This window comes from Pleurodeles waltl, chromosome 2_1 (genome assembly GCF_031143425.1).
Source record: "Pleurodeles waltl isolate 20211129_DDA chromosome 2_1, aPleWal1.hap1.20221129, whole genome shotgun sequence".
NCBI lineage: Eukaryota > Metazoa > Chordata > Amphibia > Caudata > Salamandridae > Pleurodeles > Pleurodeles waltl.
The window spans coordinates 490,916,781-490,930,132 of NC_090438.1; the positions used below are offsets into that span (position 1 = coordinate 490,916,781).

The following is a 13,352-nucleotide window of genomic DNA, read 5'->3' on the forward strand; positions in this document are numbered from 1 at the left end:
GATTGAGAAGGAATAGCTATGCCATGATTCATATCATTTGAATTGTAATGATAAATCCTATTTACTGGTAAAGTTAGAAATAACATAACTATTTTATAAATGCCACTTTTAGAAAGTGGACATTTCTCTACTCTTACTGCTCTGTGTGCCTGCAGCCTGTCTCCAAAATACACTGCTGGTGTCGGTGACAGCTACTCTATGCAATCCCTCTGAACAGCTACAAACACTGGAAGGTTAGTTGTGTCTGAGTACTCATCTGCATTCCGATGGCCCTTCCTAGGCAGGAAGGGAGGGGAGGGCTGACATTTACACCTAAATGGACACTGCCTGCCCCCACACAAAGAGCTGATTAACCCCTTCTTATAGTGTGGAGCCAGGGATGGGAAGAAATGGCCTTGGGCACTTCAAAGACCATTCTTTAAAGTTTCCCCCACTTCAAAGGCACAACTGGGTAAAAGTATGGGGTCCTAAACCCCAAGGACTCCGTACACTTCTGGACCTGTGACTACTTTGCCAGGACAAAGAACTGCTGTGCTGCTGAAATGACTGCTTGACTGCTGCTTTGTTGAACTCTGCCTTGCTGTGTTCTTGCCTTGCTGAGCTGCCCTGCTGCCTGCTGTTCCCCTGCCTGGATTAGAAGAACTAGATCTGTATCACTCGATCCGAGAGTGACCCCAAGGGCCTGCTGGTGTGCCTCTTGTTGCTTAAGTCTCAGGGACACAAAAGACTTAGAACCCTCCTGTTCCAACTCTTGGGCTCATCTACTTCTGAGTCTGTCCTGCCAAGTGGGGCCACTCCAGTCCTAGACCCTTGGAAGATGGCCTAGGGGCTTGCTCCAGTGGAAGTGATGCATCCTCGGCTGCAAGAGCAGAATTGATGAATGGCAGCTGTTGAGGAAATCGGACTGGCGCATTGCTCTCGGATACGCTGCCTCGCATCTGGAACCACCACTTCCGAACCAAGCCTTGCCATCAGGGCGCAGAGAATATCAACGCATTGCCCCTCCAGCATGGACTAATCCTGCCTATTGCCTTCAGAACTGCCGCACTCCGGTACCAGTACTTTGCTCACAAGAACTGACATATCACCACAGTTGCATTAAGAACTTCGCACACAACACCCCAACTAAATAGGGATCATTGATGTATCTCGTGCTGTAACAAAGATGAAGGTACTTTGTTCAACAGGCCTTGTGTGGGTCCTGTAGCCAACCTATGCTCCATCATGGGCAGCCTGAACTCTTGACTTTGTCCCTGTGAAGCGCAACCAATGAACTATTTGAGCTCTACTAGTTCCTAAGCACTATGGTGGTCATTATGAACATGGCGGGAAAGACTGCACTGCTGGCGGTAACTACCGCCAACAGGCTGGCGGTCCAGACCGCCAAATAATGAAGCACATGAGGAACATCCAGCGTGAAAAACACTCACCACCAGCACAGGAGTGCCAACTTCAACAGAAGAGGTCGCCCACAGGCCAACGGAAAGGCCCCATCCGCCCAACAAATAATGAAGCACAATACCGCCATTAGTTCCGCGGCGGGAACCACTGCCACGCAAAGCCTGGTGAAAAAAACAAATAAAAGGAAACACTCCCCATAGGCAAACACAACATGCTGAAGCAGACATGGAGAGAGAATTGAAAATCATGCCAGCGCTGCTCCATGCCATATGCCTCCACGACTGTGACCACCAACGAAGATGACAATGGTAAGTACCACAACCTACTAAATAAGGGAAGAAAGGGCACAGTTACACATCCACCAACCCCACCCACCCTGCAACGCACCCCCAACCCCTCACACATCACAAGCCATACACACCAGAACAAGAGGTACTTACCAGACACAAGGCCAATACAACCTGCCCAAAGTACACACATGTGCACATCACCCCCCCACAATGAAACGATGAACCACGTCTCCAGATTGTGCCAACACCAACACTGGGCACTCAAACTTTAATAAATTATGAAAAATGCAATGTCCAAATAAGGCCTTTGGCCAGTCCAACTGTAAAAGGCCGAAGGGCCCAAATGGCCCGAACTTGACTCCCACCTGTGCACATGGTACTCCACTATAAAGGGACATCAGTGGGGCAGCCAGGCACCTCAGGGAAAAGGGGCACGGGTTGGCGGGGACTTACGTCTGGGAGGGGGGCTTGGGCTTACGTTTGGGAGGTGGAGGGGGCTTGGGTTTGCTCTTGGAAGGTGGGGGAGCGGGCTTGGAACGGGGGGGTGACAGATGGACCTGGGCCAGCACGGGCTTCTTGCACACTGGGGAAGGGGACGGGATTGGAAAGGGCGGACTTAGACGTGGAAGGAGTGGACAGGGCAAGGAGGTGGGCATGTTTAGGGATGAGAGGGGGTGGGCCAGTGGGTTCGAAAAGGCCAACACCGGACAGGAAACGTTTTTTAGGGGCAGTTGGGGTGGACATGGAGGAAGGTGTGGGAGGGGAGGTAGAGGGAGTGCTTGTAACTGGTGTAGGTGTGCTGGCCATGGATGCAGGTGCCTGTACAGTATGCTGAGGTGTGGTGGATGTGTGTTGGGTGGGTGTCTAGGAACGTTTGAGTGTTTTGGAAGGAGGGGGGTGGACACAGTGGGACAAGACAGGCTGCCAGTGTACATGGATGTTGTCTGGGTGTCTGCAGGTCTGGTGAGTGTGCTACATGTGTCAATCAATGTTGTTGTGGTGAGTGTAGGTGTGGTGTCTGGGGTGCATGACTGGATGTCAGATGCTGTGATGACTGCAGGAATGGGGCCAGCAGCAGTGGCTGAGGGTGCAGTGCTTGTGGGTGTGCATGTCGAGGTGACAGACAGGAAGGCGGGAGAGGTGGACACACTGGGGGAAGTGGATGTTGTTGTGTGTGCTTTGGTATGTTGGCTGTGTATGTCTGTGGTGGGAAGTGTGGTACTTGTGCTTCTGTGTCGGCTTCTTGTGTGTTGAGGTGTGTGCATGGCTGTCTGAATGTGTGCTTGGGATGGGTGAAGGGAGTGGGTTGCTGGAAGTGGCAGAGGTAGTTCGAGGGGGGACGGAAAGACCAGGGACACTGGCTGCCGTCAAAGAGGAGGCCAGAGCCTGAAAAGATCTCTGAAGGCCAGACATGGCACTGTGAATGCCTTCCAGGTATGCATTGCATTGCTGCATCTGGGATGCTAGCCCCTGGATGGTATTCACGATGGTTGTCTGCCCTACAGAGATGGTCCTCAGGAGGTCAATAGCCTCCTCTGTGAGGGCAGTGGGGCTGACTGGGGCAGGGGATAATGTGCCTGGGGCGAAGGAGATGCCCATCCTTCTGGGTATGCGGGCACGGGCAACTGGGTGGGGAGCAACTGGGAGGGCGGTGATGGTATGGGCGTGGCGGAAGATGACACAGAATGGATAGGCCCACTATGGTCCACCACCACCAGGGAGCTCCCAGCGGAGGAGGTATTTGAGTCACTACCTCCAGGTATAGTAGCCTCCCCCGTGGTACTCCCCTCGCCCTCCAACCCACTGGTCCCCTTTGCATCGGTAGACTCTGACCATGGGCCACTGCATCCCCACTCACCAGTGCCACTGCTCCCTCGCCAGATGATGCTGATGTACACAGACAACACAAGAGTACAGGGGTGGGGAGACAAAACATGAGAGATATCCGTAAATACATGAATGGATGTACAAACTTGGTGCACACACACTCCCACCAAGCTTACACCCATACACGCAGCACCTACAACTATAGTCATGCCTATGCCCCTGACTAGTGCCCACAACCCTAGCATACAACTCTTCTCCCACATGACACAAGGACCTGATGAACTGCAGGCCTGCCCCTAATCATCTCAGTGCCCATGGGAGCAGGACTGCTGCAGACACCTGTCAGAGTACCTGGCACAAGACAGCATACATACTACATCACCCTCAGACATCCATCAAAGAGGCATGAAATGGTGTTGGTACTCACCCCCTTGTGGCTGCTGTGCAGCCTTCAAGTGCCTATCCAAATCTGGATATGCCACCCCCGGAATGTGGCACATTAGGGGGGTCAGGGCCCGCTGAGCATCCCTTTCTCGTTGGGAGGACTTCCCTAGCTGGGCCTCACAGGTCTTCCTGGAACAGCAGTGCAGGTCCTCCCACCGCTTCCTGCAGTGGGTGATCCACCAGTTGTAGACCCCCCAGGGTCCGCAACTTCCTGGTGATGGCCTGCCAGACTGCCCTCTTCTGATGGGCGCTGACCTGTATGGGACACACAGAAAAGATAAACAGAGGTCAGGATATGGCCATGTGATATCGCTGACTATACGTCCCCTATGGAACAGACACTTCACAAGATCATTTCACCACCTCACTCATGGTACTTGCCACACAATCTACGTCTGTGCAGGTAAATACCGACCACACATGCATACAGGCAACCGCCACCATCACACACATCCATGCATATCATCCACCTACTCACCTGCACCTCTGGTCGCCCATATAACTTGGCATACAGGAGTAGGACCCCGTCCACCAACTTCTCCAGCTCCTCCGTGGTGAAGGTTCCTTTCTCCTGTGACACGTGCCATTTGAGTAACCAGAGTCAGGACACAGCAGCACACTCAGTGGAGTACTTCCATGCACGGGATCCGGGAGTCAAGTGAACTTGGGATGACCACATGGCATACGTTCCGCGGCGGTGTGCACCATCACCGCCGGCAGCAATCATAATAGGCCCTGGTTACCCATTGACAACCATGTCAACCAAATTAATGGGTTACGCCATAACAACAACCGCCAGCGGAATGAGGTAACTTCCACTGCTGCATATCTGCATGGCAGAAGGCTGCCATTTTGCTAGCGCAACACTGATATTTCCTGGTCATGGGCCCCATTCAGGCCTATGGACCCCAGCCCTTAGTTGCATGCCCACATGGGTGTTTGTTCCCCACTACAGTCCAGACATATCACTTCATACATGCCCTACAGTTGTACATCATATATCGCTTGTGTGTATAACCTACATATTGTACAGCAGTTATTCATACACAACATATTGTGCATATGTATGTGTGTCCCTCACATGTGTTCTCTCCTCCCCCTAGGTACAGATCTATGTGGCGAGGGAGGGCCCTATCTGTGTACAGCCCTCTTCTTGATTTGGAGACCATGGTGGAACGTGACATCATTGTCAACTACAGGCTCGATTGTACAACAATCCATGAGCTATGTGCATTACTGGATCCTGTACTGGGACCAGCTAATCGGAATCAGCATGCCATCTCCTACTGAAGTGCAAGTGCTCTCTGTACTCCATTTCTTGGTCACGGGCTAATTTCAGGTGACAATGGGCATGGGTGCAGGGTTCTCACAGCCAATGTTTTGCCTCATCCTGTCAAAATTACTGGATGCATTTGTAGTACACCTGCAGACATATGTAAAGTTTCCCCAAAGGGCTGAAATTCCTGCCATCAAGTCTGACATTTATGCCTTTGCTAACATTCCCCATCTGATAGGTGCCATCAATGGTGCCCTCATAGCTCTCATCCCCCAAGAGTAAATGAACAGGTGTATAGAAACAGGAACTGCACTGCAGACCAGTACATATCACATATGAATACCATGTTTCCAGGATCAGTCCATGATTCAGAAACAGCAGTGTACCACACATGATGAATCAACTACAAGGGACAGAGGATGGCTCATAGGTGAGCGTGTATGACACTGGATCTGTACATAGCTGACAGCCAGGCTGTCTGCAAGTAATGGCAGTTTGTTACAGTCCTGTTTCAAACACTTTTGCAGGTGATTCTGGCTATCCCAACATGCAACGGCACCTTGCACATGTGAGAAATCCGAGGACAGATGCAGAGAGGAATTAGAATGAGGCCCATGGACGTACTAGGAGAGTGATAGGTCTCCTGAAGGATAGATTCCATTGCCTCCATCTCTCTGGGGGTTCCCTGTGCTATGGCCTTGAGAAGGTGTATAGAATAGTGGTGGCCTGCTGCATTCTGTACAACGTGGCTGTGAGGAAAGCTATCCCCCTACTGGAGGAGGAGGATGCTGTCTATCCAGACCTGCTTCTGCTGAGAGGGGATGAGAGTGATGGTGAGGATGATGAGGGAGAAGACGTCCACTCCAGGAACCAGCTGATCCAACTATACTTCCAGTGACTATTTGGTACTATTCACTGGTCATGTTGTCTGCAATGCATAATGTCTGTCTGACTTATTCACCATGATGATGTGGGGTCTGTAGTAATTGACACTGTTACCTGAAGAATAAGATGGCATGTGGCATGAAAACAAACATGGTGTACATTTCTGCTGACTCCACATAATGCTGTGCGTGGGGTGTCATCCCTACAATAAAGATCTGATTATGGAATTTACTGGCAAATGCATTCACATTTACAATTGATTCATCATTATGACAGGGGACATACAAATTGGTGTACATGTGTTTTATTTGGTGTCCTAAATTCATTGTTGTTCTTTACAGAGATGGGGAGTCGGCTAATGGTGGATGTCCATACTAGGTACATGGGCTCAGCGATTGGTGGCAGTGGGTATAGGTCCATCTGTCTCTTGCAAGTTGTTATGTTGCTATTGGCAGGTGATGATGTTGGCACAGTGGCACACTTGGGAGACAGTCCATGTCAGATTCACTTCTTAGTGGGGGCCTTGGCAGGTGTTCCAGTGCCATATCTGGGTCTGAGGGACCGTTTGAGGGTCTGGTGCTGGACTGCATGGGTAGGGGTGCTCGTCTCCTGTGTGTCCTTTGCCAGTGCCACTAGTCAAGTTGCTGCTGTTGATGTTGATGGCTGGTCTGTGTCCTGGGCAGTGGTAGGGGCTTCCTGGTTTGTGGGGTCTCAAGCTGGGTTAGGTAGTGGTGCAGCAGCACCCCTGCTATTGTGGCCATGGTGGAATTCAGTTGTTTCCACTGGGCTATCTGCAGCCTTTGACTCTGTTCCAGGGTGGCCAGGATCTGGCCCATCCTGTCTTGTGTATGGTGGTATGCTCCCAATACCTCAGAGATCACCTCCTGGGCTGCAGCATCCATCCTTTAGCCTCCCCCTGCCCCACTGATACCCTTTCACAAGACCTAGCCCCCTGTGCCTGTGTCCCCTGCACAGGTCTGGCAGTACCACTTGTACTGGGGCCATCATCATCCTGCCTGTTGGTAGGTGGGGACTCTGTACTTGTGTTATACAGGTCTGTGGCCTGGAGACACTGGTGTGGGGTCATTTGGCCAGAGCTGTTGTTGGTGGCTGGGTGGTAGGGGTGTCAGAGGTGTCCTGGGGGGGTGCTGGAGGGTGACAGTCCAGGACTGTGTGACGGGCCAGAGTATTCCTCACTGTCCACACTTCCCTCTCCAGTGTCCTGAGTGGTGCCTCTGTCTCCATGTGGGGCACTGCCACTCCTTGGCCTTTCCGTCAGGGTGGCATGGGTGGTGGTGCCTGTGGCGGGGAATGGGCATGTATGTTACATGTACTAATTCGAATAAGGATGCACAGCTCTGCCTTATTTTGTGCAGTTTGTTCCCCTGTTGGGCCATGCAGGGACCTATAGTGGGGTTTCCATTGCATTTTAGTTAGGATGTGGAGGTGCATTGTGGGTGGTGTAGTGCCATTGTGATTCCTTGTAGGAGTAGAGGCTGTGCACAGGGGGAGGGATGTGGGCCTGTTAGTGGGTTTGTGGGCATGCAGGGTAACTGGATGTAGTGATTGTGGCCTGGGTTGGGTAGTGGTCCTGGTGGTAGTTGGAGGGGTGGGGTAGTGCATGTATTACAGGTGTGGTGGATATGGGTTAATTGTAGATGACTTACCCGAGTCCAGTGAGGCCCTCAGGGTGCAGGATGGCCAGTACCTTTTCCTCCCAGTCAGTGTAGTCGTGGGTATAGATGGGGTCCTCCCCCAGTCTTCTGTACCGCAATGTACTGCCTGGATCCATGGACCTCACCTTCCCACGCAGGTCATTCCATCTCTTGCGGATGTCGTCCCTTGTGCGTGGATAGTTTCCAACTGCGTTGACCTTGTTGACAATCGTCTACCATAACTCCATCTCCTGGCGGTGGGTGTGTGCTGGACCTGTGCCCCCAAAGATTTGTGCCTCGACCTTGAGTATTTCATCCACTATTGTACTTAGCTCCCCATCTGTGAAGCGTGGGTGATTAGGGGGTGCCATGGTGTGTGTTGTGGGTGGTGTGTTGTGTGGATATTGGTGAGGGTGCTGTTGTGTGGTTTGGTGTGTGACTTGTGTGATGTTGCATTCTGTGTATGCGTGTTGTATTGTCAGTCTCAGTTGTCCGATTGGCGATGCAAAGGATTGTAGGGTGTGTAGGTAAGTGTTTTATAGTGTTGTGGATGTGTGTCAGGTGTGTGGGTTTCGAACTTGCCAATGTGTGCATTTCTTGCTGTTGGGTCCACTTGCTGGCCATGGTGGTCCGTACCGTCCACTGCCGTTCAACATCCACTAACCACTGCAGTGATTTGTGCATCATTATTTGGTGGGCATGGGATCTGTCTGCTTGGTGGTGGCGGGGTGGGGTGTGCAGCCTCTCCGCCATCAAGGGCCCTGGCGGTGGCTGGAGGTAGCAGAATTTTTGGCAGTTTCTGTTTTTGCCATCATTATATGGTGGGTTTCTGTTCACTGCCAATGGCAGTCTTCTGTTCGCTGTTGCCACGGTGGGCGACGCTGTTTACCGCCATGTTCATAGTGAGGGCCTATATTTTGAATTTAATCTTAAAAAATTCATATTGTGACTTCTACTGGATGGATGTTTGTCATTTTGGTCTAAACTCATGATCTATTGTTCTAACCGGGTGTATAGTTCTTTCTGTTGTGTTTACATTATGTTATTGTTTAAGTATTGCACATGCGCTTTACACATTGTCTCTTACATTAAGCCTGACTGTTCTGTACCAAGCTATCATCGGGTGAGCACAGCATAATTTATAGTGTATGGTGACTTACCCTGACTAGGATTGTGGTCCCTACTTGGACAGGGTGTATACCGCTGCCAACTAAAGACCCAATTTCTAACATGATGCATTTATTCTTATTAAACATCCCTCTCAGTTTCCCCCAGCTGATGGTTTGGAACCATCACAAAAATCTCATTCACAGATGTATTTCAAAGAATCTCTCACTTTTCTACTACGATTTTCTCTTTCTTTCAATCTTTTAAATTCTTCATTTGCATGTTATTAAGTTCTAAATCTATCTTTTATTTATTTCTCTATTTCTCTTCTTTATTAATAGTATTTTGATTGCTTTGTAAACTGCTAATGTAAAGAGAAAGCAAGCAACTACTATCAGTACAAGAGCTAAAATATCTTTAAGTATTTCTACTCCTGTTGCTTTTAACCAATTGCCTATTGTAGAAATTCCCAATGTAAATCTTTGCACTATACTAGTGGTTTCTAAACGTTCTTTAGAACAGAAATATTCTTTGCATATTCTATAATCTTCTTACTTTAGAAGAACCAATTTTCAATCTTCAGCATCTTGTAGACTCTGCCCTTTTCTGCTAGCAATATGTCTAAATTACAACATTTGTGAAGTATCATTAATGTAATTGCTACTAGGTCTGTGTTTTCTACTAATAAAGATCCAGAAGTACTAGTTGCTAGTTTGTCTGCAACTGTTGAAAGCTTTCTAATTTTCTCGTCATTCAGTACCACTCCTACAGAAGGTACGATAGCTCCAAGTGTGTCTCTCATTAATTGTGTTCCCTCATTTACACTGAATGAATAGCCAAGTGCAGGTGTCATTGCTACTGCAACTAAACTTTGGATGCAATACGTTTTATGAAAAAGTAAACCTAAATAGCAAATACCCCTCAAATCAGCTGGAAATCTAAAATAGGCATTCTCTGTACAAATGAAATGTGCACCAGGTATAGTTGAATCATCTTGTTTAAAATCTGCCATGTTCCTCCTAACTACCCAAAAACACATTCACAGTTACTATTCCTTACTGGTGTCTTTCTTCCACTGATTCTTCTTTTAAACACAGATACTTTCCATTTGTGTCTTTTATCAAATTTTAATCTTGGAACAGACATTTTTTTTCTAAATCTATCTTCTTCTTTCACCCACACATTCTTTTAAACATCTTCTTTATTACATGCAGTTGTTACAAATTGTGCAGTTCTCTCCTCTAACATTAATATAAAAGCCTTATCAGGTGGGTTTGTTAAGAATGTTAGGTTATTTTCATGAACCTTAACAGTCTTAACAAGAAGAAATGGTGTAAAGTAATGCCATGCAGTCTCCATCTCCTTTGCTTGCGGATGTTCATTTATACTGTTCATTAATTGAACGTTCGAAAGAGTCATGTCAAGGTTTGAATAATAGTATTCAAAGTATCTTTGCATATATACTAAAGTAAGAAACATACTACATGAGATAGCAACAGAAAGTGGAATGTGGTGATAAGCTACTTGTTTATCAGCTGGATAGCAATCCTTTACATCTTTTCATCTAGTGTATTCTTCTATTAATCAAGAATACACATTTGCTGAACAATGTTTTTTTTTTTTAGTCTACAAAAGAAGCCGTTGGCTCAACTTTGCTAGCATTTTGGCTAGATTTTGAGTTAATAAATGTAACTACAGATTTCTCTCTCTCTGGTGTAAAATGTATAACTTATAATAAACTTTTAATATTGCTACTCTTACTAGAACTAAAACTATGAATAAGATCCCTATAAAAATCTTGCATCTGTTTCTAGTTAAGGTACACATGTCTTTCTATAGTCACGTGTGTGTTATAGCAAAGTCAATATCTTCTTCCTAAAATTAATTAACGTTGATTAATTTAGTCTCTTGAGGCATGATTTGCAGCAATCTTCCTATAGTCTTCCTAAACTCTACTCTGTATTATTCTAAAATGTTAGCCCTACTCTTCTACTGCTTCTTTGGACCTAGGTATCCTTCATATCTTCTTTAGCAATTTGCAACTTTCAGTTTCTGTTTTTCTATTAACACAGTTGATGCAATATATTCTTCAATACTATCTAAAGTTTGTCTCTTTAGTCTGTAGGAAAGAACTCAGGGTGGTTCAGATAACTCTTTATTCCAGTCAAGTAAATCTGGAATTGGGATGTTTAGCACTTGGCTAACGTAGTATGTCCATTCAGATGCTGAATATATTCGACATGGTACTTGAGCTCTTCTAGATCTTCTGAGTGATTGTTGTTCTTCTTCTGTGTTACTTATACCACTTGACTCTACATCTTCTTTGATAGTCAGTGATATGGATTCAACTGACACCTTGATTTCAACTTTCTTCATTTGAATGGCTTAGCATCATTAGCATCTTTCCTTGTTCTTACTCCAGAACGTTTACCTTCTTCTAGATCATCTTGTTGTTCTGTGGGCACTTAAACTGTCTCTTCAGCTTGAGTTCTAATTTCTTCTACTTTTCCTCTTAAGCTAGGAGCTCCAATGCAACTTTGCGAGAAATACGGAAATTGGACTTCTTTACCTGTCTGCAGATCTTCACTCCTTTCTTCTTGCTGGCTTTGATCACAAGATCTTCCTGTTCTTCTCTATGTTTGAACAACTTGTGATGTTACGTTCACCAGTGTTCTTGGTTACAGTTCATAGAACATGATTTCGTCATAGGGATCTCTTGTTCTCTGGGTTTGTGAAGAATGCACCCAGTTTGGAATTCCAGCACACTTGACTACTTTATTCCTGATAAGAATGATTTGGTGGGGGCCTTTCAACCTTGGCTCTAGATAGGACTTTCTCACATGCTTCTTTATCAGTACCCAGTCACTCGGACTGAGGACATTGCACTGCTCTTGAAGCCAATTATCAGTGACAGCTTCAACTTTTCAAGAGACAGAATGCACCACATCAGCCAATCCTTTGCAATAATCGAGTACCATGTCATCTGTTATGTTCACAAGTGAATATGCAGGAACAGCAGATAATTGTATTGCTCTCCCCAGCAGTATTTCATGGGGTGATAAACCAGTCTTTCTGTCATGTATACTTTGCAGACTCATGAACACCAAAGGTAGAGCGTCAGGCCATTTCAATGAAGGGGATGCACAAACATTTGCCAATCTTTATTTAATAGTGCCATTGATTTGTTCCACAATTCCTGAGGCTTTAGTTAAATAACTGCTGTGAAGCCTCTGTCCAACTTGTAATCCTGCACACAACATTTTTATGTTCTCACTGTTGAAGTGAGTACTTCGATCTGACTCTAGAGGGACTGGTATACCGTACCTGGGTACAAGCTCCTTCAACAGTAACTTAGCTACAGTGCGACTGTCATTTCTCCTTGTTGCATAGGCTTCCACCCATCTAGAGAAAGTGCACACTATAATGAAGACATATCTTAGCCCATTGCAAACAGACATGTTGGTAAAGTGTATCTGCATCCTGTTGAATGGACCACCTGAAGACCAAATGTGACTCAGTGTAACTCTTGTTCATTTGCCTATATTCACTTGTTGACAGGTCACACATTGATGTCATCATTCTTCTACATGTGCTTTAAATCTGGGATTAAACCCGTTCTGCTTAAAGGACCTCACTATTACCTCCCTCCCTAAATGTGTCATCCCATGGAAATTACTTGTCATTTGGGAAAGTAAACTATCTGGTAATACTGGTCTTCCATCAATTGAAACCCAAATGTCATTCTCACCTTTCCCACATCCTGCTCTAATCCAGATTTGTTATTCTGCTTCAGGAACATTGTCTTTCAAGAGCTTTACTTCTTTACAAGTGTCTGCTATTTTCATCAGCATAGAAAAGACAGTGTCCTCTTGAGATCCATCTGTGAATGTTCCATTAAATGTACAGGCCACAATTGCACAATAGCTTGCCACTTCATCTACAAATCTGTTGCCAACAGTGACACAACCATTGTCACTTCCGTGTGCTGCACACTTCACTACAGCAATTTCATTTGGGAGTTGCAGAGCTTCTAGCACTTTTTTTCACTTGCTCCCCATTTATAATGGGTGAGCCAGATGCAGTCATGAAACCTCTCTGTGACCATAACTGTCCAAAGTCAAGCCGTGTTCACGCTAAAGCCCCATTGTAGCGCAATGTGGCCATTACGATTGGTGGGGGAACATTTCACAGGCCTATCTAAATTACTCATGGTATCTATCATATTGAGGACCTTGTCTCTAATAGATTTATCAAGGCTTTTCCAGACCTGAGACAGGAATTGGCATTTCCATCCTCCCAACATTAGAGATACATTCTGTAGTCCCATGCACTATCACAGGTCCTGGGTAATGCACACACTGACCTTCCAAGCTTGAGTATTACTCAATATATGCATACCTGAAAACACTTTGGGGGGGGGGGACTATCTCAGAACTGTATGTCACACTGAAAGACTCCTGTTTCTCT

General features: G+C 46.6%; 1 protein-coding gene across 1 annotated transcript in view; it reads left to right on the plus strand.

The window, feature by feature from the left end:
- LOC138265760 (gamma-aminobutyric acid receptor subunit alpha-3-like) overlaps positions 1 to 13,352 on the plus strand; it is a 1,591,340-nt gene that overhangs the window by 1,459,445 nt on the left and 118,543 nt on the right. The gene's annotated exons all lie outside the window — the stretch shown is intronic.